The sequence below is a fragment of the Hemitrygon akajei genome, chromosome 21, assembly GCF_048418815.1.
Source record: "Hemitrygon akajei chromosome 21, sHemAka1.3, whole genome shotgun sequence".
NCBI classification, from domain to species: Eukaryota; Metazoa; Chordata; class Chondrichthyes; order Myliobatiformes; family Dasyatidae; genus Hemitrygon; species Hemitrygon akajei.
Window position 1 is genome coordinate 28,975,796 of NC_133144.1, and position 6,201 is coordinate 28,981,996.

The following is a 6,201-nucleotide window of genomic DNA, read 5'->3' on the forward strand; positions in this document are numbered from 1 at the left end:
CATTTTTCATGCGTTGTCTTAATGACAAAATAGAACATGAGCGGCAACTTTTTAAACTTGTTTTAAATTGTGAATAGCATAGCAAAGGTGGATGTTAACAGTCTTTTCTCCAGGAGGGTAAAGTCCAAGACTAAGGGAGAAGAGAAAGATTTAAGAAAGATCTGTGGGGTAACTTTTTATTGCTGACTATGGCGAGTTTCTGGAATGAGCTGCCAGAGGAAGTGTTTGAGGCAGGTACAATAGTAGAATTTAAGAAGCACTTGGGTAAGTACGCAGTGGGGCAGGGAAATGGGATGAATACAGGAGATTGGGATCAGCCTTGTAGATATCTGGTTGGCATGGTCTCAAAGAGCCAAAGGGCCCAATTCTATGCTGTATTGCTCCGTGACTCTATAACTCTAAATACAGGCCGTGTATAAAATCCTGCGATGGTTAATATCTACAAGCTGTACTACATTTCTGGTGATATTTATTACTGGCAGCATTTGTATAATTTTTCATTAAGTTAAATACCTAGAGTGTGTGCACAATTTTCCAGGATAGTTAATGCTTACAGGTCGCACCACTCAAAGAAAAGAAGTGGAGTTCGGCCTAATGATTATTTCTCACCCAGTGACACCAAACCAGATTAAGAACCAAATCACTGTCTTCCAAAAAAATTCATTCAGCAACTAGTGATCCGAAATATTTGCATACGCAAAGCCCTTGTTGGCAATGTCAAAAATCCCTCCCATCCGTCCACCAATCTCTTTAATCCACTACCATCAAGCAGGAGGTGCTGTAGCACTAAGTCAAGGGCTGTTAGGATGGGAAACAGCTTCTTGCTCAAGACCATAAGACTACTGAACTTCCTTCTACCACTTGGGTCTCACCACATACGAACCGACAGTAGTGTTATATGGTTTCCTTTTTAACTTGTGTCATAAATGCATCTTATTATTTCTACTGATCTTCTGGGAGAAAACCAGTGAATGCTGTGAAAGTGCAGCTGATGAGACCATGTGACAGCTGGAGAGGCAGCTGATAGGAGGAAATAGACCCCAACAGGGCTATTTTGGGCTAGCTATCCATAACAGCAGGCTCCGTCACCTTGTCAGGGTGCAAGAGTCACCCTCATTTGACTACGTAAAGTTTAAAGAGAAGTATACTCCCGGAGTCTGTGAGAGCAGGAGCGAAAGAAGACTCTCTGATTGACCTCCCGATAACGAACCTTGGCATGGACACAACAATGAATCAAGAAATGGCAATACTCCTGAGAAACCAGCAGCTGGACATGTTCTTCAGACCTGTAGGTGTGGCTAAACTAAAGTAACATCAAGCAACACACATAACATGCTGGTGGAACGCAGCAGGCCAAGCAGCACCTATAGGAAGAAGAACAGTTGATGTTTCTGGTCGAGACCCTTCGTCGGGACTAATGGAAAAAAGAGATAGTAAGAGATTTGAAAGTGGGAGGGGGAGGGGGAGACCTGAAATGATAGGAGAAGACAGGAGGGGGAGGGATGAAACCAAGAGCTGGGAAGTTGATTGGCAAAAGGGATACAAGGCTGGAGAAGGGGGAGTATCATAGGACGGAAGGCCTTGGAAGAAAGAAAGGGGGAGGGGAGCACCAGAGGAAGATATAGAACAGGCAAGGAGTTATTGTGAGAGGGAAAGAGAGAGAAAAAATAAATTAAAAAATAAAAATAGGGATGGGGTAAGAAGGGGAGGAGGGGCATTAACGGAAGTCAGAGAAAGTTCATGCCATCAGGTTGGAGGCTACCCAGACGGAATATAAGGTGTTGTTCCTCCAACCTGAGTGTGGCTTCATCTCGACAGTAGAGGAGGCCATGGATTTCCGATATGAAACAACTTCCCAGCTCTTAGCTTCATCCCTCCCCCTCCTGTCTTCTGTTCCTCCCGACAGAGGGTCTCAACCCGAAACTTTGACTGTACTTCTTCCTATAGATGCTGCCTGGCCTGCTGTATTCCACCAATATTTTGTGTGTGTTGCTTGAATTTCCAGCGTCTGCAGATTTTCTCGTGTTTGCATAAAGTAACATCAACTCGTGGTCTTAAAATTCATCAAGGATGGAAGAAATGCTTGAAAATCTCCAACCCAGGGCCCCACATTGACCAGATTCTGTTAAGAGTAAAGTCAAATCAGTCGGATGAAACTCAGTGGCAGGAAAAATCCGCAGTCCGCAGAGTATCAGCACCCTATGGGATGTGGAAGAAATTTCAGGCACAAGCAGAAGTCCAAGACACAGCCAGGCACATCATAAAGTGGGGAACATGCAAGGACGCAAGCCGTTGGTGAAATGGCTAAAGTCTAACAGCAAGGAGTGGGAAACCAGTAATGCAGATATGAGCCTGATTTTAAGTGGCATCAAGGGATCAGCAGAAAAGAAGTTGGAGAAGATGGATGACCTGATCTACAGCTACGGAAAGGAGAAATTTGGAGTGAAGGAACAAGTCAGCAGGAAAGATATGCCTCCTCCCCCCAAATCCCGTAATCTCCAGTAAATCCAACAACTTGTTGGATTTACTGGAGAAGAGGCCTGAAAGAAGAGGCCTGAGGAAGTTGTGGAAAAAAAGCAACAGCAGAAGAAAGGGAGGACATCAACCTCCTTCGAGAGGCCCTAAAACAGAGGCTCTCGAAGCTGCGCAGAGCAGAGAATTTAAGGAAACGATGCAAAAAGAAGGGAAAAGCAAGAACAGACTTCTACAAAGATCCCTTTAAATATGTGAAAGGCATTTTCACAAAAGAGAAAAGCGGATCCTTGAAAGTATCAAAAAAGGAGGTTGAAAGACATCTCAGAACCATCCACACTGATGAGCTAAATGATGAACCAATACTTTTCCCAGCTGACATCCCACCAATCTCACCCTCCCAACATCAATTTAACATCAGCCCTCTCAAGCTGAGTGAGGTGAAAGAGGCGGTGAAGAAGGAAAGATCAGCATCAGCGCCAGGCCCGAACGGTGTTCCGTATTGTGTCTACAAGATTGCCCCGGATGTTCTGAAATTTCTCTGGAGAAACATGAGAGTTGCGTGGGAAAAGCAAGTGATCCCCAAAGCCTGGAGAAGAGCGGGGGGAATTCTGATCCCAAAGAAAAGAATTTGCCCACCATCGAACAGTTTCACCAAATAAACCTTCTGAACATAGAAGGCAAGATCTTTTTTAGTGTGTTGGCACAAAGACTTACAAAGTATCAGAAACAAAACCATTTCATTGACACGTCAATCCAAAAGGCTGGCATAGCAGGCTTCTCAGGATGCCTTGAATATACCAGTGTCATATGGCATCAAATCCAGACAGCTAAGAAAGAAGGAAAGGATCTGCATGTCTTGTTCCTCGACCTGGCCAACGCCTATGGATCAGTTCCTCATTCCCTACTGTAGACTGTTTTTGAATTCTTTCAGGTGTCTGCAACAATAAAAATCTGGTAAAACACTACTTCCAGGATCTGCAAGTTTGTCTCACAGAATCAGACTTCACCACAGCTTGGCAACCACTGGGAGTAGGCATCATGGCGGGGTGCACCATCTCCCCATTGGCCTTCACTATGGTAATGGAGCTCATTATCAGAGCCTCAAAATGGGTTGCGGGAGGAATACGGCTACAGTTTGGTCAATGATTACCAACGATACAAGCCTATATGGACAATATAACAATGCTGATAACTGTCCCCTGCACCAAGAGACTTCTGGAAAAGCTTCATCAAAACATCACTTGGGCGAGGATGAAGATCAAGCTCAGCAAGTGCCCAAGTATCTCCACTGTCAAAGGTCAAGTCATGGATCAAAGATTTCATATTGATGGAACTCCTGTCCCACTGTGTTAGAAATGCCAGTGAAGAGCGTGGACTGATGGTATGATGCTAAGCTCAAGGACACCGAGCAGTTTAAACAACTCAAAAAGGATACCATCATGTACAAATGTACATAGCTTGCAACAACAAGACCAGGAAAACTCAAGCTGTGATGCTTCCAGTTTGGTATACTCCCAAGACTCATGTGGCCTTTAACAGTGTATGAAATCCCCATCAACAAGGTGGAAAAGCTCAAAAGAGTGATCGGCACACATGTGAAACAGTGGCTTGGACTTCCATGGTGCTGAAGACCTGTTGAACTGTACGGGAACGGCAAATTAGAATTACCAATTGCAAGTCTTGTGGAAGAATTCAAATGCATCAAAGCAAGGTTGGTCATGACCCTCACTGAATCTGAAGATACTGTTATTCAAACAGCGGCCCCCGTGTGGCAACGGGGAGAAAGTGGACCCCATCTGAAGCCGTTCAGAGTGCTAGGTCTGCTCTTCATTTCAGGGATGTGGTTGGCCAAGTCCAACATGGGAAAGCCGGTCTCGGGCTCGTCCCAAAGGCTCCTCAATGGCACAAGGCAACAGCAGTGCAGAAGAGATGGTGTGGTGGTGGAGGAGGTGAGAAGACAGGAGGAGGCAGAGCGACATGCCAGGGCTGTCTCAATGGCCAAGCTGGGCCAATGGACTAATTGGGAGAGCCTGGAAAAGAGGAAACTCAGCTGGCGTGACATCTGGGAGATGGAGGGATCTTGGTTAAGTTTTGTCATCAAAGCCACTTATGACCTCCTACCCACACCCCAGAACCTGAACCAGTGGTGCTTGCTTTCGTTGTCAAGCACCTGAATCACTAAGGCACATTTTAACAGGATGCACCATGAGCCTCAGCTAGGGGCGGTATACTTGGCGGCATAACCAAGTTTTCAGACAGCTGGCATCAATCTTGGATCAGAGGTGAATCACCACAAATGTTCTCCCACAAACATCGGCAAGAAATGTTCACATCACACAATTTGTACCAGCAGGCCAAACTCCAGAGCACCATATAGCATCAAAAGAGGTAAGCTTTCTGCAGGTTGCTTGGGATTGGAAAATGGACGTGGACTTGGAAAAAAGCTTGTGTTTCCCCCAGACATTGCGGCTACAACACTCCGGACAGACATAGTCCTGTGGTCCACAACAGCCAAGCTGGCATATGTTGTGGAATTGACAGTACCATGGAAAGATGGTGTTGAAGAAGCTTATGAGAGGAAAAAGACCAAATACTCTGAACTGGCAACTAAAGCTGCCCAGAATGGCTGGAAGACCAAGATTTTCCCTGTAGAAGTGGAATGCAGGGGATTTGTGGCTACATCTATGACCAGTCTATTGAAGAAGATAGGGGTGAGAGGTTTTTCACTCCAACAAGCAATCAAGTCCTTGTCAAATGCAGCAGAAGAAAGCAGTAATTGGATTTGGATTAAAAGGAGAGACAACAACTGGGCTGCAAGAGAAGACAGGAGGGTATGGAACTGAGGGGGGTGTATCTGGGTTGCCAGGTAGCACTGTTGAGACCTCTGGAGACGTCGTGGGCTTATCAACGAAATGTCAAAAAAGGAGGGTGCCCACCTGATAACCCTGATGAGGTACCTACCCTCCTTGTCACCACTCCAAGTCCACTGCCAACATCGAGAGTGCTGACTTATCATAGGGATTGAGACATCAAGTCCCATTAGCTCTACTGTGGTAATGTTGTTGTATGCATTGTGTGAGTCATATGACCTGTGTTGTGCACCTTGTTCCAGAGGAAATTTGTTTTGTTTGGCAGTATACATGTATAAAGTTGATATGACAATAAACATATATCTAGCAAGATGGCACCAGTGACTAATGGTGACATCCTGCAGACAGCTCGTGAAACTGATAGATACTCTTCTATTTTTAAATGTACTCTTTTTTCCTGAATTGCAATCGATTGCAGCTTGTAATTTCCATTTTAAGGATGTATTTTTTAGTCGACTAAACGATCTGAGCTTTTGTGATCTCCTGGGGAAATTGGCAATGTTGAGAGCAAAGTGTGCATGGGCAGCCATCAATTCCTAATGGTGGAATGCGAACCTGTTGTCAGGTCCAATACTCCACACCCATTAAAGTGTTGAGCAAGATTCAAATCGATGAGGACGAGAGCGAAGAAGGAATGGTGTTCGGCACTACACTGTCTGAGTTTGAATGGTGTCCCTCTTGCTGCTGCTGGCAAAAGGTGCAGGAGTCTGGTCCCATGCTGCAAGGTCCAATCACCTTAGTGGTTCGTGGCCATGGACTCTGCGGTTTGATGATTAATGTCATCAGTGCTGAATACACTCCACAGCTATGGATTCAGTTTAGGGGATTCTGCAGTTTACACTCCATGTGTTTTTTT